The sequence below is a fragment of the Pholcus phalangioides genome, unplaced genomic scaffold (genome assembly GCF_987345545.1).
Source record: "Pholcus phalangioides strain wild (caught in Gottingen) unplaced genomic scaffold, Ppha-v1.0 ptg000010l_1, whole genome shotgun sequence".
Lineage (NCBI taxonomy): Eukaryota > Metazoa > Arthropoda > Arachnida > Araneae > Pholcidae > Pholcus > Pholcus phalangioides.
In genome coordinates, this window is record NW_028301603.1 from 15436944 (window position 1) to 15464451 (window position 27508).

General features: G+C 41.2%; 1 protein-coding gene across 2 annotated transcripts in view; it reads right to left on the reverse strand.

Annotated features, from left to right (window-relative positions):
- Window positions 1-27508, reverse strand: part of LOC149080984 (membralin-like) — a 167032-nt gene that overhangs the window by 9312 nt on the left and 130212 nt on the right. The gene's annotated exons all lie outside the window — the stretch shown is intronic.

The following is a 27508-nucleotide window of genomic DNA, read 5'->3' on the forward strand; positions in this document are numbered from 1 at the left end:
GCTCTCCGGGGAATTTTAGGCAGTTATTTCTTTAGAAGAGTTGGTCCACTTTGCCCAAGAATATTGAGAAGACACCAACGAATATGCAGCATTATGCAGCATTTCGTTGCCATTTATGCAGCATTTTTGTTATTATAAGTTTTTTAATGTATCTCAGCAATATTCTTACATGTTATTGCAATTCAAATGTCATATATATGATGATGAGATATCATGAACAAATCCATGCTGTCTTTTATCGGAATTAATCAATAGCCATAATGCAAACATATCATATTTTCTCCATTTCATATCCTTAAAATCCCTTTAATCATATTATAATCTGCGCCCTGCCGTTAAAAAAGCATAATATTTATTGTTTCAAACAGTTTTCAAGAATATGCAACAAATTTCAAGTCGAGTAAAGAGTTTTGACCACGTTTTTCGCAAAACGCACCGCTGTGCGGCGCTTGAACAATCAAATCAGGCAATTTTGTAGAAAAATACTTTTTTTTTGTATTCAGGCGAATGCTAACTAGTGAGACACCTGGATAAAGTATTTTAAATATAGCTGTATTTACTCACAACGCTTTCAGAGGAGATAGATTCTTCGCACCCTCTGGCTGGAAAAAAAGAAAATACAATTTGCAAACGAGCGAAGCGCTATTGACCAGTGATGGAATTTAAGCAGTAATTTAAAAAACCAGTTGTTACGTAAATTGGTTGTACCTACAAACATGGCTTACCCACCCATATCGAAAAGTACCCTGATTACAGGCACCATTTTAGCAGCCGGTTCTACAAAATCCGCCGAATTCCACCACTGTGGTTAATTGAATGAACGTAACGCAGTAAATATTGAACTAATATCGTGTCTATAGTGAAGAAAATTCTGACACACACACACACTATTTGGTGAAGAATGGCTACTCAGCTGCTACTGTAATAATCAACACACTAAGAATACTCTATTCTGTATACCGTATTTTTCGGTCTCCTGGTTCAGTGGACTTAACACCGGTTAATTTTTAGCTGTAAGACCAAGTAAAGTCCCAGCTTCTCAGTATCACGTCTTCCTTGAAAGATACAGTGCACCGCAACACTAGTTGACATCACGCAGTCTCTGAAAACTACTATGATTGCAAAATCACAAATTAACTACCGCTTATAAGGTTGAACATGCACTTGGTTTCCAAAGTAATAAAAAGTCAGTCTATACACTTTACAGGCATAGTGGCAAAATAAACAAAAATAACACATAAACAATCGACGCAAAAGTTTAGACCAAGTCGAATTTCCAGCAAAATAAAAATTATCTAAAATCTAGGAAAATCTTTTACAGACGAATACTATCGATTATTTTCATCAGTGGGGGGGGGGGGGGGGACATGCTGCCCTAGTCGAGAACTTCGATGTTTTGATCAGTAAACTAGGACTTTTGCATGACCTGCTGTGTGCACGATCTGCCTACGACAAAGACCACTATAGAGAAAAGGGACAAAATTTTCACAGCCCACAGGCAGTAAAACTAAGACTTCGCCTCTGCCTAGAGAGCGAGGGACCAGTGAACGACTAGAATAGCGACCAAGATACAAGATAGTGTGCAAGCATGTGAGTGACTGAACGAGTTACCTAGAGAACAAGGGGGCCAAAGGGTCCGTGAAAGGCTAGAAGAGTGACCGAGAGCGTGAGCGTTCACGTGAGAGACAGAAACAGTGTGAAAGAATGTAAATGGCCAAAAGAGTGTGACCTAGAGAGTGAGTGTCCAAAAGGATGACTTGAGAACGAGGGATCAACGGGTCAGTGAGCGCCCGAAAGAGTGACCTTGAGAGCGAGGGAGAGAGCGACGAAGAATAACCACGAAAGTGTGCAAACACGTGAGTGACAAAAAGAGCGACTCAGAGACATACTCTTATCGAGTATGTGCAGAAGAGGGGCGAAGCGGGCTATGTGCTAGAATGGCAGATTTGAGGAATAAATGGTCATGAAAAAGAAATGGGAGGAGGACGGCGAAATTCGTGTAACCCACAGGCAGCGAAACCATAAATCTGCCTCTGACTACATGTTTCTCACTTGGCGTTATTCTCACAAGCTGGCAAAAATGCAATTTCTTGTTCTGACAGACAAAATAAAACGCATTTACAAGTAAATATTTACCTAAATACAATAATACACTTTTCACTACGGGATTTTAAGATTGATTTGCGTGAGGCATCCCCCTATTGATAGAAGAACCTTTGACTATTTTTATCACTACCAAGAAGAAAAATCCCCGTAATCAATTCCCTATTTGCCGAATTCTGAAATCGAACATCGATATAACGAACACCTTATTTAACAAGTTTTACGATTGTAACTCTAAATACTGTGTGTCTGAACTCTCATTTAACAACTTTAATCATTATTTGACCATAACCAACGACGCTTGGGCATTAAGTATAATGATCGGTAAAAGTGATAAATTTTTTAGCACATCAAAATTCACCAACGACGCTTGGGGATTATGAATAGTCACCGGTATAAGTGATGATTGTATATATTATCCTCAGCCTGGCTAACATTAATTTTGCCACTCGGGTTTCCCAATATAAGTGATAAATCTATCAAAACTTACCGAGACGGGATTGGCGATTATGCATAATGCCTGCCCGATTTACCATAACATACGTACATAACTAGCCATATATGTGTGGTATTTGTTTATAATTCAGACGAAAAGTCACCCATATCGCAAGATACGCACCAATAAGATCTAATGCCCCCTCTTCCGTAGCCATTAACGCGGAAAATATGAGGACTCCATTACGCACGGAACAAGACTCTCTCGGCCACCCCCGTACCGACACACAAACACGAGTCCCCAAAACTTCCATTTTATGATGATTTTCTCTGTGTGTCTCCCACAGAGACGGAGAGTTCCATAAACCTTAGAAATGGGGTTTGGAAATGGGCAAAAGTTGGGGGGAAACAAAGTGACAAAGAGACGAACTTAGTCGAGGAAAGTCCTCAACGTTGACACGGCACATCACAGCGAAGGAGGAACTTTTAAATGGGTAAAGGCGTGAGAGAGAGAGAGAATCTCCAGAGCCAGAAACAGAGAGAGGATTTCCCAGTTTTCCTAAGGGTTACACACCTGCACATGAGAGAGAGAGAGAGAGATACAGGAACCGGCAAAAGGAGCAGCCACGGGGCTTACCCTTTCCCACCGACTCGTACGCCAAACGCACTCGGAAGCATTAATTTAATTACTTCACAGGAGAAAACTAGGAAAGCCCATTTAAGAACCTCCCCCCCCCCACCACTCTCTTGACTACGACGAACTACCCCCCCCCCCACCACTCTCTTGACTACGACGAACTACCCCCCCCCCCCCATACACATCTCTAGTTGCCCCTGAGTTTGGGAAACGCCTCCGGGGAGAAATCCTAGGGTAAAATCCTGCAGAATCAGGAAGAAACCTGAGAAAGCCTGCTTACGCCACGGTGTTTGGTTTCCGAGCCTCGAAGTTATCATGTGTCTCTGAGTGAGCGTGTGTGTGTGTGTCGGTAGCTCATTGGAAAGGTATAGAGAGCGACACACACACACAGAGAAACGTGTGTTTCTCAGCGAAAACTGTACAAGGCTCTCGCGGGATAATGTTTCGGTTTTTAACTGCTCTCCCTGCTCGTCATTCCCTCTCTTTCTATACAATCGACGAAACGGAGAGGACCACGGTTTCGAATAGGTTCTGAATAGGCAGTTTGGGAAATTGGTTGTGTCTTAGATGAGGCAGAAAATGAGGGAGGGGTCAAGCAATGAGTTGATGATGATGGTGGTGACGGTTTTGGCAGGAACGGGGGCACATATATTTGCATGGCGTCGAATGACTCACTAATTCATTAGTGACAAGATGGCATAAAATGTCCTGCCCAAAATAAACGACGGGTCCGCAAAAGATACAATATGTTACAAGCGTCAAGTGGCCGAATATACTTCGAGAGCAAACGGGCAGTGTAGAAAGGGACAAAACAAAAAATTATATCCAAAAATAGTAACTTTCGCATTTTGTTGCATCTTCGAAAGGTGTCTGTAGTAGCCTATTACTAAAATGTAGAAATCATCACCATCATATGCAACCATTTTCAATCCACTGCTGGAGGAAGGTCTCCTCTAAATTTTTTCCATTTTACTCGGTCTGACGCTTTAAGCCGGGTTTTCCTAAGAGTAGAATTTCTGCGCCGGGTGCAGCGTGAAAACGCTGATTGGTTAAAAACTTGAAATTCAGGTTTGTTTTTTTTTTCCCCCAATCAGAGTTTTCACGCTGCACGCACTGTAGAAACCTGCTTTCCTAGGAGAACCTGAGTTGACACTCCAGCCACTTTTCTGAACTCGTCTTGCGTCCCCACGCAAGATGGATAACACCGTGTTTAACATCACGGGGGTACCAATCTAGAATATTTGTGGTATATTCTGTTGTCCTGTTTTCTTGCAATATGTCCAACCAACTTCCATTTTAGAAGTTTATTTCTTTCCGTGATATCATTTGTTTGATATATCCTCACCCGTGTGATTCGTTTCCTGCCTGTCCTTGTGCTGCCCAGCATACATCTTTCCGTGTTCCTTTGTGCAGTCTGTAGTCTTTGTATTATTTTGCTAGTGAGTGTCCATGTTTCAGCTCCATAAATCAGTGCTGGTAACACACACTGGTTGAATACTTTTCTTTCCCGACATAATGGCATATTGCTCTTCAAAATCGCACAGTTTTGGCCAAAAGTGCACCACTAAATCCCGATTCTTCTGTTTATTTCATTGAGGATGATGTTGTCCACGGTAATTTCTTGATACATAGCTTTTTATTTCTTCTATCTCTGCGTTGCTGAACAAAATCTTTTCTTCAAAGCGTACGAGTTAAAGATAACTTTCTATTGCAGATCCATTTCCAAACCCACCCGAATACTGGCCTTCACCAGTTCTTGTACCGTTTCTTCCGGTTCATCTGGATTTCTGCTGATAATAAAAATGTCGTCGGGAATGTACCATAGAATATTTCAGAAACTATTCCGAAGGTATTTGCGCTACGGCTGAAGTCCGTTGGCCACTTGTCATTGGCCGAACACTTACTGGCCACATTGTGAAGAGCGTTTGTTGGTCACAAAGCTCTAAGTTGGGACCGAAAATTCATGTTTTTCCTTAGGGCTCAAACTTCAGAGGAGAAGGGACCCTCCCCTCTCTATACAGTGGAGGAGGACTACGGTTTCGAATATTTTCTGAATAGGCTAATTGGTCGTGGCTTAGATGAGGCAGAAAATGCCAACAATTAGTTGATGGTGAAGGACGACACCGGTTGTCGTAGGAACGGGTCCACCTATCTATGGATAACACTTTTGGCCTCGAATGACTCACTAATTCATTAGCTATAGGATAGCATAAAATTTCCCGAAGTCTAAAATACACCACGTGACAGAAAAAGATGGCAATACCCTACTCGCGTCTAGTAACCGAATAAGAGCAAAAGAGCAGCGTACCCAGGGCCCCACGAAAATTACTCAAGTTATCACGTTCTAATTTTTTCGAAATTCGAAAGGCGTTTGTAATATTGATGAAATTAATGTAAATTAACTGAAATTTCATAGCATATTTAAAAAAATTAAAGTATTTATGCTATGGCTGAAGCACACCGGCCACTATGCGCAGAGTCTACATTTGTGACATTTATACGCATTTGTTACATAATAATGCTCCGCAACGATTCCTCAAGAACGCTGAGAGAGGACCGAAATTTCATGTTTGCTCTGGGCTCAAACTAGTGAGGATCAGGATCCGTCCCCTGATTTTTACATGGGCAAGAGAAGCATTTGCAATGTTTTTCATTGAAAATAACTTTTTCCCACCAATTCTAAAATTATATCTTTCAATAATGTTCCGAAATTATTTCTCATCAACTCTGAAATCCTTTCTCTCATTAAATTTACTTATTAGAAAACATTTTAAAACTAAAGTTACTTTTCTTTCACTAATCCAGGAGTACCTTTTTCAATTCGGGTTCGGTTTTTTTCCCCCAGCATTTCCATAAGTTCTGTAATTGTGCAAGTCTTTTCGTCGGCGGGTCACTGCGAAAAAAAGCTCCAAGAGCCACATATGGCTCACGGGCCAGGGTACAGACCCTCCCCCACCCCCCCCCCCAGGCAAACCCCAAACATCTTTAACTCACGTTCTAATTACAACTTCGACCGGGGGCTCCTTCATGTTACTGTGACGCCACGGCTGTTCCGAAAATACACGAAATCCTATGGGAAATGAAAGGCTCAAACCGACTCCAATATGATTTTCAAGTTCACAAACATATTATAAAAATCAACCTTTTTTTCTTCTCTGATACCTTTTAATTCTCACATTAGAAGGCGGCAAGTGATTTCATTCTGATGGCGTCACCGCATCAAGACTGGGTGCACTTTTTCTTGGTGTGAGTGCCACTTGGCACGAGCTCTATCTTTTATCAGCTAGTTGTACACCCTCCCCCCCCCCCCCACACACACACATATACACCAAACGACGCTGCATCTGTTCATTTATTAATTGAAAGGCAACTTTGAACAGGAACAAACACAATCACATCCCAGTCAGATGCTACACGGGTATGTATCTATATATATATATATAGCTCCGTTAATCCAGTAACATCTACCCTATAAACTTCACCAGCCCTTCTTCCTCAGCCGACAGTAGAACTGCTACAACCTCGGAGATGGAAAGGTTACAGGTAACACTTCATTCTCGTTAGTGCGCTCACATTGTGTGTGTGTGTGTGTGTGTGTGTGTGTGTGTGTGTGTGTGTGTGTGTGTGTGTGTGTGTGTGTGTGTGTGTGTGTGAGTATGTATAAAAGGAGGGAAGTTAACACCCGACAAGGCAAAAAAGAAAAAAAGTGACACCCCACACACAAGGCCGCAACAGCGATTTCGGAGCATAAACTGGCAGGTCGAATACAGAAGCAGCACAGAAAAGCCATAAATACTTGACGAGATAGAAACTTCCCCCCGAGCAGAATGCATTACTTCGATGAAACACTTTTTCGCGGGGATTTGCTTCTTTTTTTTTTTGTTTTACCCAAGTCTAACTTTTCCTTGACAGACTTACTGCACCAACCCCCCACCCGTAAAACGCCACCTTCCGGAAGAAAGATGTAACAACACAACTGTTACTCAAGGTTGCGTAATATATATCGCCATCCGTATAACTGACCATCACGCTTTTTTTTAGGAACTTGCAGATTTTGGTGTGCGTTTGTGACTGGTTACTTGTGGTGGGAACCGACAATCAGCACATCCAGGGTGATTATAAAAAAAACTATCCCGACACATGGGCCCCTAACTATCATACCATTCACAGAAACTGAATGAAATTTTGATGTATGCGCTCAAGAATGATATGGAAAACAACAGTGTCACTCTAACAGTTACGGTTACAGTGAGAAAATTTCGAAAATATCAAATGGCAACACCAAGTTTTTTGTATTGGAATGTGATCTCCATTGTGAAAAACCCTAAATAGCGTTCGAACGGCAACTGTAGCATGAAAATCACCGGCGGTAGATAGGCTAAAAGTGAGGACAACCAATAAGGACAGAGAAGCAGCATAAAATAAAGCATTTTATTGTGTTTCACAAATTTTCCACATGACCTTGTGCATGACTAATCAGGCTGGGATCGAAGAAACGGTGTGACGAATGAAACGAACATTAATGCTCTGGTGCACGGCAAAGCCTTTTTTACTTTTTCCTTGCCTAGCTCCGGGGATTTTCGTGCTACAGGTGCCATTCCAACGCTATTTAGTGGTTTTCAGTATGGAGATCGCATTCCAATACAAAAAACTTGGTGTTGCCATTTGATATTTTCGAAATTTTCTCACTGTAACCGTAACTGTTAGAGTGACACTGTTGTTTTCCATATCATTCTTGAGCGCATACCTCGAAATACCTTATGCCAAAATTTCATTCAGTTTCTGTGAATGGTATGATAGTTAGGGGCCCATATGTCGGGATAGTTTTTTTATAATCACCCCGTATATACAGGATCTAAACTTGAGACCGTTTCAGCACAACTTTTATTTTTTTTTACTAATCTTTACCATTTTAGATTCACAGTGTCTTTTAATAGGGTGGTATATGTACTAAGATACGACATTAAATTTTTAATTGTTCCATCTGAACGCATGTATCTAGAGACAAACAAAAAGAAAAAGCAAAGAACCAGGATCTCACACCGCTTAACATTTTCACTACTGACGAGCATAACTTTAAAGTACACCTTTCTTTTAAATCTCCGTATAACATACCTTACATACATTGTTGGAATTTTGAAGTATAAAAGCTGTATAACTACTTTACGATTATGGAAGCTTTAAGAACATGGAATTTTTTTTGTTGCACTCAGAACAGACAGGGCAACAATTTCCTAATTTAAAAATGATAGCACAAGTATGGGACAACCAACTAGGTTTTTTTTTAACATGTTAATTATTAAAATTCTGTTAAATGTTTCACGCCTGTAAAAGTGTTTACTTATTTACATTTCACTGCGATGCAGTAAAACATGCCTTTTACAAAATGTTCCATAACAAATATATATAAAACAAATTATGGCTTTCTTTGTGGTGAAATAAATATTGATGCAACTGTATTGTTCAACATATTCCAACTGGTATTTTTCTTGTAAGAGTATGATTTTTGTATGCTTTTCTTTACTGCATGCTGACGAAGCTTTCAAGTACCGGGTCGTATTCGTTGTCTACTAAATAATTTATTATAGGCTTTATTCAGAATTAAAATGACCTAATAATTATTTTCTTAATGTAGTAGCGAAAAGGTTAAAGGGAAAAGAAATCCCGTTTTACAACAGTATGGTAAGAAATGGATGTGTGCAATGCAGTGGCACGAATGGACATTTCTGTGTGTGGGGGGGGGGGGGAAGTTTCGTTTTCCCTAGGAACGGGACTTATGGTCATTACATTCCCTCCTGAAAATCTTTTGACTACACTTACATACACACGCAATTAGTTATTATCATTGGCCCTCCTTCTCCCACCCCCAGACTCCCGATACGATTATCGCATCAAGCGGCGTTCACTGTATGATTTGATATTTGCATGTTGCCATCCCCCTTTTACATCCAAGTCGCAATTAAATTCGCGAACATCCTCACTATTCGTAGCTTTGTGAACCGTGCACAATTTTTCTAGAGAGCAATGTACAATATTACGTTCTCAACAATCACGGCTTACAATCCTACCATGGAGGGGGAGGGGGGGTTGTCTCTCCGACTATGACAAATATTTTCTCCGAAGAAAATGCTAATGAAATTGTTCTCGAACGACGCCGTTTAAACAAAACAAAAAACGTCGTTTTCCGGGAGACATTAAAAACGCGCCTCCATAATTGTTCGAAACGGAAAGCAAGAGTATAAGTCTCTCCCAAAAAAAAAAAATATATATATTCCACTACAATCGACCAATAACAAACTCTCGCTCAATTTTTCCGAGCCCCCAACAACCAATGTTTTAAAACTCGCCCTCGCTTTTGTGAAGCAAGTTGCTGGCGGCCCCGTAGCGGCAGCTCATAAAAGAGGCCGTGAGATCTTTCTCTGGAGGGCGTTTGTTACCCAACCAAGCCATCTTCCACGGGGTCTATCTCTCTCCATTCTCCAACACCCCCATCCGCGATGTTCATTTCATTAGCGAGAGAAAGATGGAGAGAGAGAGAGAAAGGAGACGTTTTAGCGGATCAAATCGTCTCGCTGAAATTAAAAGTAATTATCGGTAAAAGCCGGTTTTGCAAAGTGCACATGTAGCAGCGGGAGAAGGTGACTTCAACACTGAGAAATGCATACTATAACGTACAGGAGAGGGAGGAGAGACAGGAGTTTTCCGGTTCGGAGAAAACGGAATTTCTAAACGATCTCGAACATTCGCTGGGAAACAACTTCTTGTCTTTTTTTTTTTCCCCCTTCAAATACACGCGAAATATACGAGAAACAAAGTTGAAAAATAGATGAAGGCGCATCACTTACTCGCTCTGCCTTTAATCACGTAAATGAAAGATACCAAATTTTTGTGCTTTTTTTTTTTTCTCAGTTGTACATACTTTCATAAAGTTTCCGTGATCCCGTCCGTAGATTCGTAGGAATTCTGATATTGCGTTCACTGTGAGCAAACACGCGCAGGCAATTTTCATCTTTTTGTTTCAATTTCACGTGGCTGTTTCCCAATTTAAAATATTTTCCCTCGGATTGGTTGCAGGATAACGTTCGCGTTTAAATTTTAATTGATTAAGCTTAACGCGGTTCACGAGTTTCTTATTAGTACCGGAATTATTCATGTTGTGATCGGCTACAAACAACGTCCCGGAAGCGTATTTTGTTGGCGCGAGTTGCGGCTCTGCCGTTGTGTATTTTTATCACGTTGTGAATAAATACTTTGTAGCAACAAGTGGATGTTGGTATAGTGATGTATCTAATCTGGCGTTTTACCGTCCAAACAAGCTAAATTCTAAAATAACTAAATTTTGAAAATACCTAAATCATGAAAGGGGGGAGGGGAGGAATCATTCCTTTCAAGCTTCTTTTAAACGTCAAAAACTGACAAAAAGAACGATTGAAGCTTTCGGTATTTATTGTCCAAAAACATTGTTATGGAAAGCTTCACCTATGAACGTCGATTGTTCTTTAGTACAGGCTGGCCCAAATTCTTTGCCCAGCGGATATCTCTGCAATAGTTGACTTCAAAAAATATACTTTCATTCATACAATTTTTTTCAAATCACATGCGCTTACTCTAAAAATGTCTGTTTCCCAAACTACATAAAAAAAAATAGAAAAATAAACTTGTATATAGACGCTGTGTGCTAAAACTTCCAATTAGTGAAATGTAAACGCGCGTATGAGAAGGCATTTACAAGTATCGCATTATTACGTGTTATGTCGAGTAAACTAGTGGTACATCTTGTCTGGCCAAAAATAACTAAATTCCACAAGAACTAAATTTTAATTGTACCTAATACTTGAAAGAAAAGAGTTCATTGCAACCAATATGAATATACAAATCCAACGCCACAACAGGCAAATTGCCCAACGAGGTGGCTGACTTAAGAACATCGTGGATCCCCGAGCCATTATTTGGAGGCCCTACCTACTACTGCTACACCACTCATGCACGTATAATGCTTCTAAAGTTTTTTTTTTAATCACGAAAACTGACAAGAAAAACTATCGAATCTCTTGGCATTTATTGCCAAAAAATATTGTATTGAAAGTTTCACCGTCGACAGTTATTTTATTCAGGCTGTCCCAAATTGCTTGCATAGCAGATATCTCTGATACAGTTGACTTTGGAAAAACTTTCAATTATACAAAGTTTTCTAATGACGTGCAGTTACTCAAAATGTCTCAAATTTTTCAAGAGGTCACAAGAGGACTTTGAAGTTTTAAGCATTCATCGCCAATGATTAAGGGTGTGGTTTACAAATTGCGAAACGTAAATTACATTCAAAGCTATAAAAATTCTGTCCTTGTCAAAATGACTGTCGAAAAATTTAATTTTTATTAGTAAATTTAAAAAAAAATGGCTGAGTTAACTTCACTTGCGTAGTCCCTAAAAATAGCAACTTTTGAGTCAATGAAAATTTGCCAACACGGTGATAAGTTTCGAAAACATAGTGATTATATATATTTTTTAATTTCTCAATAATAAAAATATATATAATCACTATGTTTTCACGTTAATATTCAAGTTTTTAACTGAATTTAAAAACGTGATTTTTTGGGGGGTTTTATGCAAGTGGCTTTTCAGAGCGAATCCATTCCATTAATTGGAAGGTTTAGCACACAGGTACTGCATAAAAATTTAATTTCTTCATTCCATATATTATGTATACGACTCCTCAAACAAATTTTGAGATTTTAAGTAACTGCACGCCATTTGAATTTTTTTTTTTCTAATTGAAAGTATGTTTTCTAGTATCAAAGATTGCAGCGATATTTGCAGTACAAACAATTTGAAACAGCCTGTATAGTATTAAACATAAATATCCAAAAGCACACATTGTTTTTTTAGGAAGAAATCATTCAGTCAGGTCCACAATTACAATAAAATCCGATATGTGACAAAGTACCAATTATAATGAATACATTTCCGTCCCGTAAAACCTACAACATCTAAAAAATGTTGAAGAATATCGCTCTCATGACGAGTTGCAAAATGCTTGAATATCCATATAGCATTTTTTTTTTTTTTTTTTGTCAGTCTGGTCAGAATAGACAAAATTTGCTTTTTACAATTAGTGTGATTTGAGAAGTCTAGAAGTGAAAGCACGTGACTCAACGAAGACTGTGCATCACTTGGCAATAACAAGAAACAACCCGAGAGGAGAAAACAAAAAAAGGAGGTTAGTGTGGGAGTTTCTTCAATGGAGTAGAAGATGATGTTTTCTCCCCAGGGACACTTGTGTGAGAAACCACACAAATGTGGAGTCATTAGGAACCCATTCATGGAGTTCTTGTATTACCCTTCCCCTTTTAATTTTTTTTTTTTCAACCCTCTTTCCGCTGTGTTAGTCTCTTCCAAGGCGGTGTAAGGTAAATTGCAAGTTAGCGGAACCATTCAAAGAGTACGAAACGACAGTGACGGTGGCAGCGGCGTCACAACTCCCGAGAAAAGATATGTAGCGTGTTTTCTCGCGAACTAGCGAAATCAGAGCGGATTCCTCCGTCGATTGGAACATTTAGCTTGTCCCGGATTATTTCGTGTCAGTTGAAGGGTCCCTCGTGCATACGAGAGCGAACGCATCGGCCGTAATGTTTCGCCATGTACATGCGTAACATTGATTCGGCTGAAACAAAAACCTCCCCACAAAACTTCAATTTGAATTCTTGAGGATTTACCGTGAAAAATATCTTGGTCCCGTAGAGAGGAAAGAGAAGGGGAAGTAATACAACGATCCCCGCTTGGTGCATGTACTATATGTCACATTCTCACAAGAAACACCACCAGGCACACCCGCCGGAACAAACTGTCACCACAAACTGAGTTTAATTAGAACGAATTGGCAACAGGAGACGGCGACGAGTCGGAGGGATTTGAAATATCAAAAAAAAAAAAAAATATATATATATATATATATATATATACACCATGAGACATTCGTACAGGAGGGGGCGAATAAAACAACATTGAAAGATGAGGAAAAGAAGAGCGCCGGAGCAAAGACATTGCGAATGACATTTCGAAGATGTATCACCAACCTTTATGCGTCTGGAAAAGCCCTCCCTCTGAGCCCATAACACGGAGGGGCGGGGAGGGGGGATGTTTCTGAGGGAAAATCACGGGCAGGAATAAAAATGCATGTCGATTTAGACATGTTGAAAAATTCTAACAAAGTGCCCATAAACTGAAATAGATTCAAGTACACACGGCGTTCTTTAATCTTCATCAGGAACTGAGATGTGCAATTTGTGGTTCGGAAAAACTGCCATGTTATGATAGTGTGGTGGTAGCCACCGGCCATCAATATTAGAAGCTTACCGGGCCTCTCCCAGCGGGTGCGGATCAAGGCCGATGTGACGGAAGGGGGGTGAACTGTGTAAGTTCGTTTTATCCTGTGGTGCTTTATAGCCGCTGTGGTGGTCGAGTGGTCATAGTGACGGACTCGCATCGCGGAGACAAGGGTTCGAGCCCCACCGTCACCACAGTGGTGGTCGGCTGAAGTTGGTTTTCTGTGGTTCCCAACTTCAAGGCGCAAATGCGAGCCGATCTCCCCGTTAAAAAGTCTCGCCACAGAGAGCAACAGTCATACAAACAGTACAAATATTTAGTCATTACACTTCAGTCACTTCACTTCTGAGATATAGATGGCAGCACTAAAAAAATCATACACAACACTAGATACGCACTCAGACTGTTAGGTACACATACTTACACTTCCAGCACTAGGTAGTAAATTGCCCATGGCGATAGACCTGAGTTGTGCTCGGCTTGAAAAAAAAAAGTACGTTTTATCATTCCGTATCTTACAGGACGGACGAATTTTCCCATATTATTCGGCTCTTATGAGGGGCGGTTGTTCCTTCCCCCCCCCGGATCCACATCTGACGTCTTCCGCTGTGAATGGACCGAAGGCAGACATCTTCAGCTGTGAGTGGTGGAGCGAAAGCAAGTATCTTCAACTGCGAAAGAAGCGGAGGAAGACATCTTCAGCTGCGAATGGAGGGGAGGCAAGCATCTTCGGCAGCGAATGACACCAAGGCAGACATTTTCAACTGCGAATGGTGCGGAGCCAGGTGGACCCTGGGCGATGTGTCGATGAAGTGACTTAATGTGTAGGTGCATTGGATCATCCCGTATTCTCTACAGAATAGGCAGACTCCCTATACTATTCGGTTCATGGGAAAGACGATCACCCCCCCCCCCTCCCCGGTTCTACACTTGTCTCCCAAGGATCGACCTTATACAGTGTACGTCGCTTAATGTGATCACATCGGGACTCGGGGAGTTTCTGATAACAATAACCAATTGATAACTACATCCAAAATAAATCCGGGTAGCAAAAAAGCCATGGTATTACGCAAGCAGATTTTCAGCCATTTTGACCCCTCCCCAGCAAAAGTCAGCAAAACATTGACCCCCCCTCCCCGTAGTCATCTTTTATGTCCCCTTTACCCAACATCTGACAATTTGCAGACGGACAGGACCATCCTATATACTAGGGTGCTTTCCAGTGGATACTAGTTTGACTACTACATAAGACTAACGCTACAATAACTTTGAAGTTGATTTTCTCGAAACTCAATTTTGATCACTTGCATCCATTTGTGCTTCAGAACCTCTTTCCCATCCCTCAATTATAGAAAACTGAAGTTCTCGTCCGAATAAAACTTTCATTCTCGAGTCGTTAATCGTACCTTCTCGTACGATGCAGAATAGATCCAGAATAGGGTTAACCACATTCGACAGTGCATAAACTCATCGCTTGAAAAGTTCCGGGAAGAGTTTGTCATAATCTCAAACGAGTAAGGGTAGATGAATCGTCCCGGGCAAGGGGATATTTTTCCATTTCCCTTCATCAGCTTAAGTGGCAAAGACGATATCCATCTCTTCCTTTCCGGATAAAATAGAGAGAGGGAAGAAGGGTGAAGCCCATAACGATTCCCGGTGCCCAAAACTAAGGAAACAAATTAAGGGGTGGAGGCGACTATACCCTAAAGTGTGGGCACAGAGAGAGAGAAGCGGAGGTGATTCAATGTTGTTGCCCTCTACCGTCGTCGGAAGACGTCCGTCGTCTAATCACTGACAGCGGCGTAGTCGCTGTTGCTGGTGGTGGTGATGATGCGGTTTAAAAGGCAAGGCGACAAATGTAGGCATAAATCGTCGACAACGGCGAAAACGCGGCGGCGGCACACCAGCGACAGGCGAAGCTTACGACGGGCGCGGAGCAGGAGAATATGGAAAAAGGAAGAGGTTTAAGGTCATAAGCTTTATTTAATTGAAACAAATGGAAAAGAAGAATGGCGGAATTATTTCCCGCGATGGGGTGAGGCTAATATGATTAGAAGTTCTCGGCGAGCCTTTCCTCGGGCGAAAATGGAAAAGAGTTCCGCGCAGGGGGGGCGGCAGATGATGGTTTAGTTCGAAAGGAAATGGCGGTCGCCACGAATGAAGATGAAAGATATGAGATACACGCACAACATACACGGTACATAAATATACAGCAGCAGCATGGAGTTGGGGGAGGAAGAGTCGGCGGATCCAAGGATTCCCATTTAGCGCATCAGCAAACCGAAGACCTGGAAACACCACGCGACGGAGGACGTAGTCCGTACTCATTAGACACGAGGAAAACCTCGTGACGAGCTCTCGTTAATGCACTTCGTTCGCCCTGGTGTAAAGAGTCGTCGGCAAGATGTCATCCCGGCCTTGTCCTGGATAATGCCACCGATGAACAAAAGAAAGCCAAATTCACTGTGACATCTCGGCCTTCCTTCCCCCCCCCCTCCCCAAGATGGAGACCGACTTCGGTGATGAATTAACCGGGGAAGAGGAAATACAACCAGAAACCACTGCGACGATTATCGACAAGTGATAGACGGGTTTACGGAAAATTCACCGAAAACAATTCACCGTCAGGAAAACTCACCGCTGGGAAAATTTACCAACCAATAATTCATCGACTAACAATTCACCAACAACAGTTCGACACCAGTAAGTGAGCGAGGCATGGGCGGAGATACGGGGGGGGGGGAGGCGTAGGGGCGCAATGCCCTCCCAGTGTCAAAAGTGGAGTCGACTGATCTAATGTATGTATGAATTGACATCATCATCATCATCATCGTCGTCATGCCCCCTTAGACTTCCAAGCCTATTCTCCGCCTATGGAGCGAGGGATGACCGAGGGAGTCAGTAAATGATACAATAGTTGGTGAGTGTTGGTGAGTGAGCGACCTAGACATAGAGTAAGTGACCTAGCGAGTGAGTGGGAAAGCTAGTGAGCGAGCGTAATAGTGAGTGACTCAGTGGTAGACTGAGTGATTTAGTGAGTGAGCGCGTGACAGAATGAGTGATCTAGTGAGTAAGTGCGTGACCTGGTGATTGAGTCTGTGAATGGCCTGGTGATTAAATGTGTGGGACAAAGTAAGCGACCTATAGTGGGTTGTGATGAAATGAGTGATCTAGAAATGAGTGACAGAGTGAGAAACCTGGTGAGTTAGTGATAGCATGAGCGACCAAATCAGAGCAAAGTAACAGAGTGAGTTAATGAGTAAGCGAATGAGAGTGAGCAACCTAGTTACCGAGTAAGCGAGTGAGAGTGAGCAACCTAGTTAGTGAGTAAGCGAGAGAGAGAGCGACCGACCTAGTTAGTGAGAAAGGTCACTATATGTCGATCACACACTTGATCGCAACAGGTGAGCGATCGTTCATTCACTCATGTGGAACTGACTGTTGTCGGTGAATTTTCCGGACACGTAACATCCGGACCATGGTTCTTAACCTATGGGTCGCGACACAAACTTAGGTTGCAAGGGCTCCTGAGATGGGCCGTATGAATCCATTTAAGATCCGGTTATAAATTCATTTGTTCCACCAATATTTTCATGGACTGTCTTAATGATTTCGGCATCCTGGGGCCCAGATATTTTTGGGACCGTCTTGAAATATGATTTCATTTGATCATTTTTATCGCACAGCGGTCATTTTCTGCACACGAGGGCAAATTCAGGGGTGGGAAGTGGCAAAGTCTATTTTGGAGCAGCTTTGGAGCCGCAAATTGAGGATTCGGAGCAGTTTTGGAGCAGCAAAACATAGGATTCGGAGCAGATATTTATAAATTAGAGCAGCGAAATTAACAATATTTTCGTTAACTCTCACCCCTTTTCAAAATAAAACAACTGCACTGTCTTTTGTTATCAAACATCTTTTCATCAGCTTGGTTTTTGGTGGTTCAGGCTTTTGGCACCTTGTTTGAAAGAGCGGCTGTCATAAAATTTTTCGCACCAGTCTATTTAAGATGAATTTTGCTTACTTAGGGACTTAGGACACTATTTGTTGTCTGGAACAGCCGCCCTACAAATGGGCTAAACATTTTCTATATAAGTTTTCAATTTTTTTATACGCGGAAAGAAATTGTTGCAAAATGGGAGAGAATTACGGAAAAATCAACACGATGTTTGGCGATTCAGCACTCATTATTTGGCGAGATTGGCGATCTGACACTCATTATTTGGCAATTCAGCACTCGTTATTTGGCAACATTGGCGATTTAACACTCGTTATTTGGCAACATTGGCGATTTAACGCTCGTTATTTGGCAACATTGGCGATTTAACACTCATTATTCGGCAAAGTTTCAAAATTAGGAATCGGCGGACATGCGCTTTCACTCCCGGAATGAATTTTTTTTTCACGAAACATCGGGATTTGACGCAATGACAATCGACTACAGTAATTTCTACTGCTTCAAGTGGCGACTTTTCTTTTTTTTTTGAAAACGGAAACTGACTCCCATTTGCGCTTTAAAGCTGAAAGACCATTGCAAACCATCTTCAGTTGCACGATCACGGGTAATATCGGGATTTCGCGATGGAAAGCCCGATGCAGGGGCTGATAGTGTTCAAGTACAGTGGAATAAAACACGCTCTTCTCTGAAAGAATCGTTTCGCGGCAAGCAGAACCAAAAAATTTTTGGAGTCCTTTTCGAAATTCCGAGTATACTGAAGCAAAATTCGCTATTTGGCGCAGAAAAGTACGAAATTACACTATTGGAGCAGGATGGCGCAAGATGTTAATTTTGTCGCAGTGCGGCGCAATTGGCGCAGAGTTCCCACCCCTACAAATTAGACCGGGACCTACAATTTATTGTCGATTCCGAACGGCAGCCTTCTTTATATTCACCGAGAGCATGTCACAAGAATATTTTCGTTAACCGCACCTCTTTCCAAAATAAAACAACTGCACTGTCTTTTGTTATCAAACACAATTTTATCAGCTTGGTTTTTGGTGGTTCAGGCATTTGACACCTTGTTTGAAAGAGCGGCTGTCATAAAATTTTTCACACCAGTCTATTTAAGATGATTTTTGCTTACTGAGGGCACTTTTTGCTGTCTGGAACAGCAGTAGTTCGAATGGGTTAAAAAATTTTCTGTAAGTTCAAAATTTTTTTGTACTCAGAAGTTGTTGCAAAATGGGAGAATGAATTTCGGAAGAAACAACACGATGTTTGGCGATTCAGCATTCGTTATTTGGCGAAATTGACGACTTGACACACGTTATTTGGCAACATTGGCGATTTAACGCTAGTTATTCGGTTCTTTATTAGTTCCTGAATTAGAATTCGTACTTCGGGGGCATGCTGTTTTACTCCCGGAATGAACATTTTCTTTTCACGAAACATCGGGATTTGACAAAATGACGATCGACCACAGTAATTTCTGCTGCTTCCAGTGGCGATTTTTTTTTTCTTTCGAAAATGGAAACTGACTCGCATTTGCGCTTTAAAGCTGAAAGACCATTGCAAACAATCTTCAGTTGCACGATCACGGATATTATAGGGGTTATGCGATGGAGGGGCCGATAGTTAAGGCGATAGTTCAAGTACAGAAGAATAAAACACACTCTTTTCGGAAGGAATCGTTTCGCGGCAAGCAGGAACAAAAGATTTTTGGCGTCCTTTCCGAAATTCCGTGAATACTAAAGCAAAATTCGCTATTTTGGCTATTTGGCGCAGAAAAATACGAAAATACACTATTGGAGCAGGATCGCGCAGAGTTCCCACCCCTGCAGAGTAAATGGGTGTTTTGTGATTCAGAGTACTTGATGGAAAATATAGCTCAAACCCTATTGCAGTAATTGTGCAAAAGCCGCCTATGCGGTCGAGTGAGCGTCGTGATCAATTCGAAGCTCAAGGAAGTTGGATCCCTGCATGGGAGGGGGGCATAATGCAATGGTGGTCGGCAGAAATTGGTTTTCTGTGATTTCCAAGTGGTCTTCCATTCATGAAAACGTGTGACCACGGAAAGATGGCATTTGACCTTGTATGATCTTCATCACGAGAAGAGAGTGTCCATTCTTTGGTAGGAAGAAATGCAAAGAGCAGGCAGACCTACAACACGATACATCCATAACATGAAAATTTCCTCAAGCATTTGCCATCTTTATTTCAAAACATGAAAGACAGATGGCGGCACCAGCAGAACACGAAACAAGCGCAATTCTGATCACTGACCTGACCGAATGCAATTTGCTCATGGCATCACTTCACGGATTTAACGAGTAACTGCTAAAAAGGCGGCTACTACGCAATTGCAAGCTTGACCAGCATGCATATTCAATACTAATAATAATACCTAATAACATCCTTTCGACACCACACGGTACAAGTGTGATTCACCAGAATTAGTTAGTACTTGGAATATGCTGAACGCGGAGATCATTCGCTTGCTTCGGCTGCCTTTGACCGTTTTGTATAGAAGAAAAACGCAAAGAAATACCAACTCCAAACGGAGCTAACTGACTGAAGAGTGAAGACTGACACGAGCTTGTACAAGACGACACCTCCATGGTAGCGTAGCACCTTCTATTTCGCTTGCACATGCATGGCTTGTGCAAGACTGGGTAATCAAAATTCATTCAATCTTCAAGCCGTTGTTTGTACAATCAAAATGATAATTATCTTCCAAACAGGGCAGCCCTTATCAGACCCGGGGCCTTATGCGAAAATAAGTTCAGAGCTAATTAGCCCCGATTTTTCATCTGTTGTGGGGGAGGGAGGGGGAAGAATCAAGCATCCATAGATTCATGAATATCCGCAGTATATGCAGGAATGCTGAAACATATCTGCACATCAATGAAAATTCAGAATTAATGAAAGAAAAATCCCAGAATTAATGAAAGAAAAATCCCAGAATTAATGAAAGAAAAATCCCAGAATTAATGAAAGAAAAATCCCAGAATTAATGAAAGAAAAATCCCAGAATTAATGAAAGAAAAATCCCAGAATTAATGAAAGAAAAATCCCAGAATTAATGAAAGAAAAATCCCAGAATTAATGAAAGAAAAATCCCAGAATTAATGAAAGGAAAAAATCTCAAAATTGATAGAAATCCAGAACTAATGCAAGGGGGGGAAAATCCCTGAATTGATGGAAATTCATAACTAATGAGAGGAAAAAATCCCAGAATTGATGAAATTACCCACGATGAATTGATGAATTAATAAAATAAAACAAATTTATAATTGATTGGAATTCAGAATTAAAGAGAGAAAAAATTCCAGAATTAATGAAAGAAAAAATTCCAGAATTCATGAAAGAAAAAATTCCAGAATTCATGAAAGAAAAAATTCCAGAATTCATGAAAGAAAAAATTCCAGAATTCATGAAAGAAAAAATTCCAGAATTCATGAAAGAAATAATTCCACAATTTAATCAGTTGAAGCTCAGGCGCTCAGGCACCTTGTTTACTACGGGGGGGGGAAAAACAAACGTATTTGACAGATGCATATTTTTGCACTTCCATTAGCTTTCTAAGTGCGCCCACCCTCCAAACAACCGCGGAGCCCGCTGGGACCGCACCTGTCGCACTACCCTAAAGGCGGCTTCGCCTACAGACTCTCGAGCATACTTGAACAAGAATGCAAACACGCATGCTTGTCAAGCTTCCAGTTACGCGTGTAGCCACCTTTAATACGAATGGGATGATTGACTTCTCAAGTCCCGACCCATCATTTTCACCCCCTTCTTCTAAATCCGCTACTCATGCAACACGCGTCGGTGAGGAAACGGATTTTTACGGACTGCACGAACGGATTATTCCGCACCCTGTGCTGATGAAAGGACTCTCACCCTTTTCGTAGATTATTTTACTTACGGACGCAAACTGGTTAACTGAGACTTCTTTGATGAACATAAGCTTTACGACAGATATTTCAACACGTACGTTACCTGATCACCTGCACGGTTTAGTAATAATAATAATGCATACGTTATAAAAAAAATTAAATAATTCAAATAATTTCCTAATTTCAAATAATTCCCTTTGATATGCATCGATATGTTACGGTAAATATGATAAATCGGTTATTGTTGATAAAAACTGGATATTATAAGTTAGTATGCGTAATAACTGGTTATTACGCATACTAACCAATCGTCTCGGTAAGTTTGATAAATTTATCACTTTTTACCGGTGAACATGCATGATACCCAAGCGTCGTTGGTAAATTTGATAAATACTAAAAAAATTGTCACCTTCCCCCGAGGCATAATAACCAAGTGTCGCTGGTGAATTTGATAAATACTTGAAATTTATCGCCTTCATTTGTGATTATGCATAATACCCAAGAGTAATTGGTGAACTTGATATAAATATGAAAAAAATTCCAAATGAGTCTGGTATGTGTAGGGCCTGATAAAAATTTTAAAAAAAATGATCGGCCCCTATATGATACAATCCATGTATGAATTATCATGTGTATAGTATATCATATATGTACGATTTATCATGTTTACCAACGACGCGACGCTCGGGTATTATACATAATCACCATAAAAGTGATAAATTTTTTAGTACTTAAGTTTAACAACGACGCTTGGATACTATGCATAATCACCGGTAAAAGTGATAAATTTAGTGAAATTTATCAACTCTACCAAAATGCTTGGTAAGTATGCATAATAACCGCACTTATCACGTTTATTGTAACAGATGTAATGAATTTAATCAAAATCGGATCTATTTGAGACATTATTTTTTTCTCTCTTATAATAAAGACATGGCGATCAATTTCTCAACTATGTGCGGGCATATTCCTATACACGGAGGAAGTATAATATATACATATTTTAATGCGCAACATCCTCCACATGGGGGGAAAAAAATAACCAGAAATATCCGAGAAACCTCCATGTCATCGATACTCGATTTTCGATTAAAGACTTCCCATGAATAACATCATAAGAAACACGATTCCCCCCACGAATCCCGGAAATCATCAGGATGACGATGATGATGATGATACACAGGTAAGCAAAGGTAGGTTAGGCGGGTACATATCATTCGAATAAGGCTCGAGCACATGGTGTGTAACTCGAAACCCCCCTTGCCGGTCGGCACGCGCCTATAGGCACAAGTACATTCTCGCTCGCGGAGCCGACCGACGCATTCAATTGGATTTATTTTATTTCTCTTACTCCTACCTCAGTTTCTAAGAGGAAATGAATAACGAAATATCATCAAAATAATAATAATAATAATATAAGGACGGGGAGGGGGGGGGGCGAGGGGGACAATTTAGTTCAAGGGAGCACCGGGATCAGAACACACATGCACATGTATATAAAGTAATATAACCCGACCGTTTTCTACGTACTGCTCCTTATACCCCGGCTCCTTCACCGCTCCATCTTAATATCCGAATTCTAATAGATACCGCATCCGGAATTGGAATACGAATCGACTCCCGCAACGACGTCGAACGTCCTGGATTGGATATTTAAAAAAAAAAAAAAAACCGTCCAGAGCACAAGGACCGGAAAGAGAGTGAAATGATGGTGGGGGGAGTATAAGGTACTGCGCAGTACACTGACAGTATTTTTTTTTCTCCCGCCTCCTCCTCTCTGGGGGCCCCCTATTTTTTTCCCGATCCAGGGCACCCAATGCTATTCGATTCCCCCCTCCTCCCTACGCATTTCCAGCGTTAAACCACAGCCCTGGAAACTTCGAGAGCGGAGAGAGAGACAGAAAGGTAGTCGGTCGGGAAGAGCTGAATAGAATTACTCCGGGACCCACCGGACCCGGGGTAGAGGAAGACGCAACGGGATATATATGTATAGAGAGAGAGGATAGCGATTGTGGGAACGGAGGGAGGGAGAGAGAGTTCTAGGAGTGTTCCAAGATCTAATTCCCGCTTTTGGTAATGCAATGTAACGTAATATCGTATTGCCCGGGTCACCGCACATACCTGCTCCCTCCTCTCTCTCTCTCTCAATCTTTTAAGCCCACACTCACTACCACTGCCTGAAACATTGAAAGACAGGAATAGTAGGAAATGTATTTTTCCTGTGTATTTTTTTTATACATATTCCGGGACCATCACAGGCGGAAGTCGGAGGGCGGTAGATGGCGCAGCGAGTAAAAACTGTAACAATGTCGGAGAGAGGTACTGAAGAGGGTGACGACCTATTCCTCTACACGAGAAAGTGAACAAATACAAAAGACACCAAATGGCATTGGAGGTGAGCGAGAGAGAGAAATTGAAGAGCTTCTCTTCTTCACCCCCCCCCCCTCCGCCTTTCTCCATCAGGCCGATGTAACGTGATACGCCACCGAGAATGGCTCTCCAACGACAGATGAAAACGTGATGTCGACGTGTCACAGGTGGCGGTATCAACAGATAGAATATTAGTCTTCAGTCCCGGTACGGTACATTACGTGTATCGAGTTCATTTGTGTCGTCCTGAGAAAATGATTCCGTAAAGAAGTGTCAACCTGTTTCATATCCATCGGTACACTGATTAATTTGATGCATACAAAGTGCTTAAAGGCACATTTAGCAGGTGGGGGAATAATGGGGTCCAATGGCACCAGTTTGAATTTCCTTAAGGTATCCGACTATCTTTCTTGTCACTTTTCTTTAAAATGGTTCTGGAGTGAATTTTAAATACATTTTTTGATAGAAAGTGTCTCGGAATGGTGACAAATTTTGGTGTATCTATTATATTTTCTATGAAAAAGTAGTTTTTATGTCAAATTTTAGGCAAAATTCATGTGATATTCGAAACACGATTGCAAAAAAATTTATCAATGAAATGCTTTGTTATTTTCACAGTGCATTTAGCCAGTAATGTTGCAGGTTATGAACCAAAATTTAAAGGATTGCATGACATGTTCATAAGTTGCACCAAAATATGTTCAAGTACGCGTTAATTTTTTTGAAATTTCATCCTGCATTTTGTCTATAAAACACTGTAATTCAAAAAATATATGTGATATACCTTATTGATTTGATACACCAATGATTTTGGTTGACAACCTCAACAATGTATATAAATGCAAAATATCACATTAAAATTTCGTAAGGATGCAATGCATCGATTTTTACAAATCATGTCGCAAAGTCAAGTAAAATGTCAAAAATAGACAATATTCTTCGTAAAACACGTTTAAAGTCTTTATTCGCGTATTACTTGCATGTACGTAAAAACGCAACACTAAAGTGAACGTAACTTTGATTCTAAGCATCATATAAACAAAACGAGGCCCGTTTTTGGAATCACAACAAATAGGGCTTTTATAAAAAGTAAAAAAATGAAAACCCATATTTTCTTCCAAAATGACGTTTTCAACGTAGTCGGATCCCTTAAATGGTGGATGATCAACAAAAAGAGAAAGTTGAGGCTTCGTCATCATCGATTAATTATATCGACACACTAAGGTGGTGGGGAAAAAAGTTTTATGACAACCGAAGAATTGTCATATCTCGAAAACTTATGGATGCATGCAAATATATGAAAACTTCACAGCGGAAATTGCGAGTGGAACGAAACATTTTCTGGTGGAAAATAATTTCGATCAATAACGGGTATATTTTGCCACACTGTAAATTTATTAATTATAATGAAAATGGATTTTCACAATTATTAAATGAAAATTTCTACTCACCAAATAGAAATTTTATATAAGGTATACACAATTTTTTCAAAAATGTCTGTTTACTCTTATTTGAAATTGATATGTAAATCGATTCCCCCCCCCCCCTTCCGTGTTTCGATTTTATCTTTTTTTAACATTAATGATTATAAATACAGATACAACGCCACAACAGGCAAGATGCCCAGCGAGGTGGTTGAGAAAAAGTTGCCCATAACAAATACGAATGTCATATATGTACTTCAAAATGACAGCAACCCTAATAAAAATGCAACAAGCCCAATATATTCAAGCGAACTTTGAAATTTCTCCGGACTTGATCATCATTAGGACTATAATATCCCCATCTAAATATGTCTCTAACTGGCAACGAAGTCCCCCAGCTCCTTCAGTCTTGCGATATTATTGATACCAGTAACTGGTCAATATCGATAATTCCCACTTACACCTTTATAGTTCATTGGATTGAGGTCGATCCACCCGTGCTCCTTGGCGGGGGTTTCCGGGGAGTGTGATTGCCTCGAGTCGGAGGCGATGGGAGGCCCCCCTGCGAGTTTGGGTCCTGTGGCTTACGGGATGGGATGCTTGCCGGGCCCGGACATCAAGAGAGTTTTTCCAGCATGGCCCAGCCGCTAAGCAATCTGCTTCAGAGCGGGGGCTATGTTTGGTGTCAGTGTCTGTGGCTGTGGTGCTTTGCGTGGGTAGGAGATCCGGTGGCGCAATGCCGGCCGGCGTTCGACCTGTGGTCTTGGTGGCTAGTGGTGATCGGTCGGTTGAAGTTGGTTTTCAGCGGTTCTCAACTTCGAGGCGCAAATGCGAGCCGATCTCCCCGTTAAAAAGTCTCGCCGCAGAGAGCAACAGGCCTACAACGGTATAATCATTCATTCATTACACTTCACGCACTGTGAGTTGAAAAAAACTCATAGTTTAAAAAATTGATTGCAGATGACAGCACTACACATAACAAGCTTTACACGGAAACAAACTTCACGGAAGGTTCACTATACATACACACACATTCCTACATATACCAATTCGTTAGAGGTTCCGCAGAGGAATATGGACGAGGTGCATGTCTGGTTTGGTAGTAGCGGACGTGGCGGCTGGCGGGGCTCTTTTGTTCTAGCATGGCCCAGCCGCAAGGTATCCTGCTTTACATTCCACAAGGGACAGAGCGGTGGCCATGTTTGGTGTTCGCATAACTCAAGCCCCGTGTGCCAATAAGGACACGCGTGGCTCTTCTCTGCACCCCTTCAACCAAGTCTACGTCCCTCTGTAGGTATGGTCTCCAAAACCTTACAGCATAACCCAGTCCAGGACGAACCAAGCCTCGGAAAAGCGGAAGAATGGCTTTCGGAGAACGCGAAGATGCATTTTTGAAAATAAAACCAAGCATTCTATTCGATTTTTTGACCACCGCTGAACAATGTTCAGAAAACCTAAGCCGCTCGTCAATGAGAATTCCCAAATCGGTGACCCTAGTTGCATCCGGAATAGTGACACCATTCAACTCGTAAGAGAAACGTGGGTTGTTCGAACCAAAATGAGCGACCATGCAGTTGTCAACGCTAAACTTCATGCTCCATTCATTTGCCCATGTTCCAATCCTGTTCAAGTGAGTCAGGAGCAACTCCCTGTCGCTTTGATTCTCGACTATCCTCATTAGCTTCACGTCATGTGCAAATTTGCTAGCAATCCCATCGATACCCTGGTCGAGTTTATCGATAAAAAGTGAAAAAAGTATGGGACCAAGAACACGATTCTATCCAATTCAGCAAGTTGCCCTCAATCCCAATCTTGTGTAAACACCTCAAGAGTTTGCAATGTTGGACCCGATCGAATGCTTTCTGGAAATCAAGGTAAACAACATCTACATTTTGGCTCTTACCCAAAGCCTTAGTCACGTGATCATATAAGCAGAGGAGGTTAGTTACGCATGACTTGCCCTTTCTGACTACCCGACAATACGTTATTCTCGTCTATCCGCTTCACCAACTGCCTTTTGATAATAATTTCCAAAATTTTCGAGATTTAAATCATTTTAATACAAAATCTTCACGATAAAGTACGTAACACCTCAGTGTTAAGAAACACACAAAATTTAAAGACATTTGAACAAGTGGTGTTTGAAAAAATGTTCCTTATCAGAAAAAAGAACTGAGCGGTTAACCCTTTGAGCGGTAATCCCAAAATATCTCGTGTACGTGTAGTGAAACCTGACGTGAAGTTTTTTGTTTCTCTGTAATGCTTGTTATGTGTAGCGCTGCCATCTGCCACCAGTTTTTCTAACTATGAGTGAAGTGTTATGATTGAATGATTTATCGTTGTAGGACTGTTGCTCTCTGTGGCGAGACTTTCTAACGGGGAG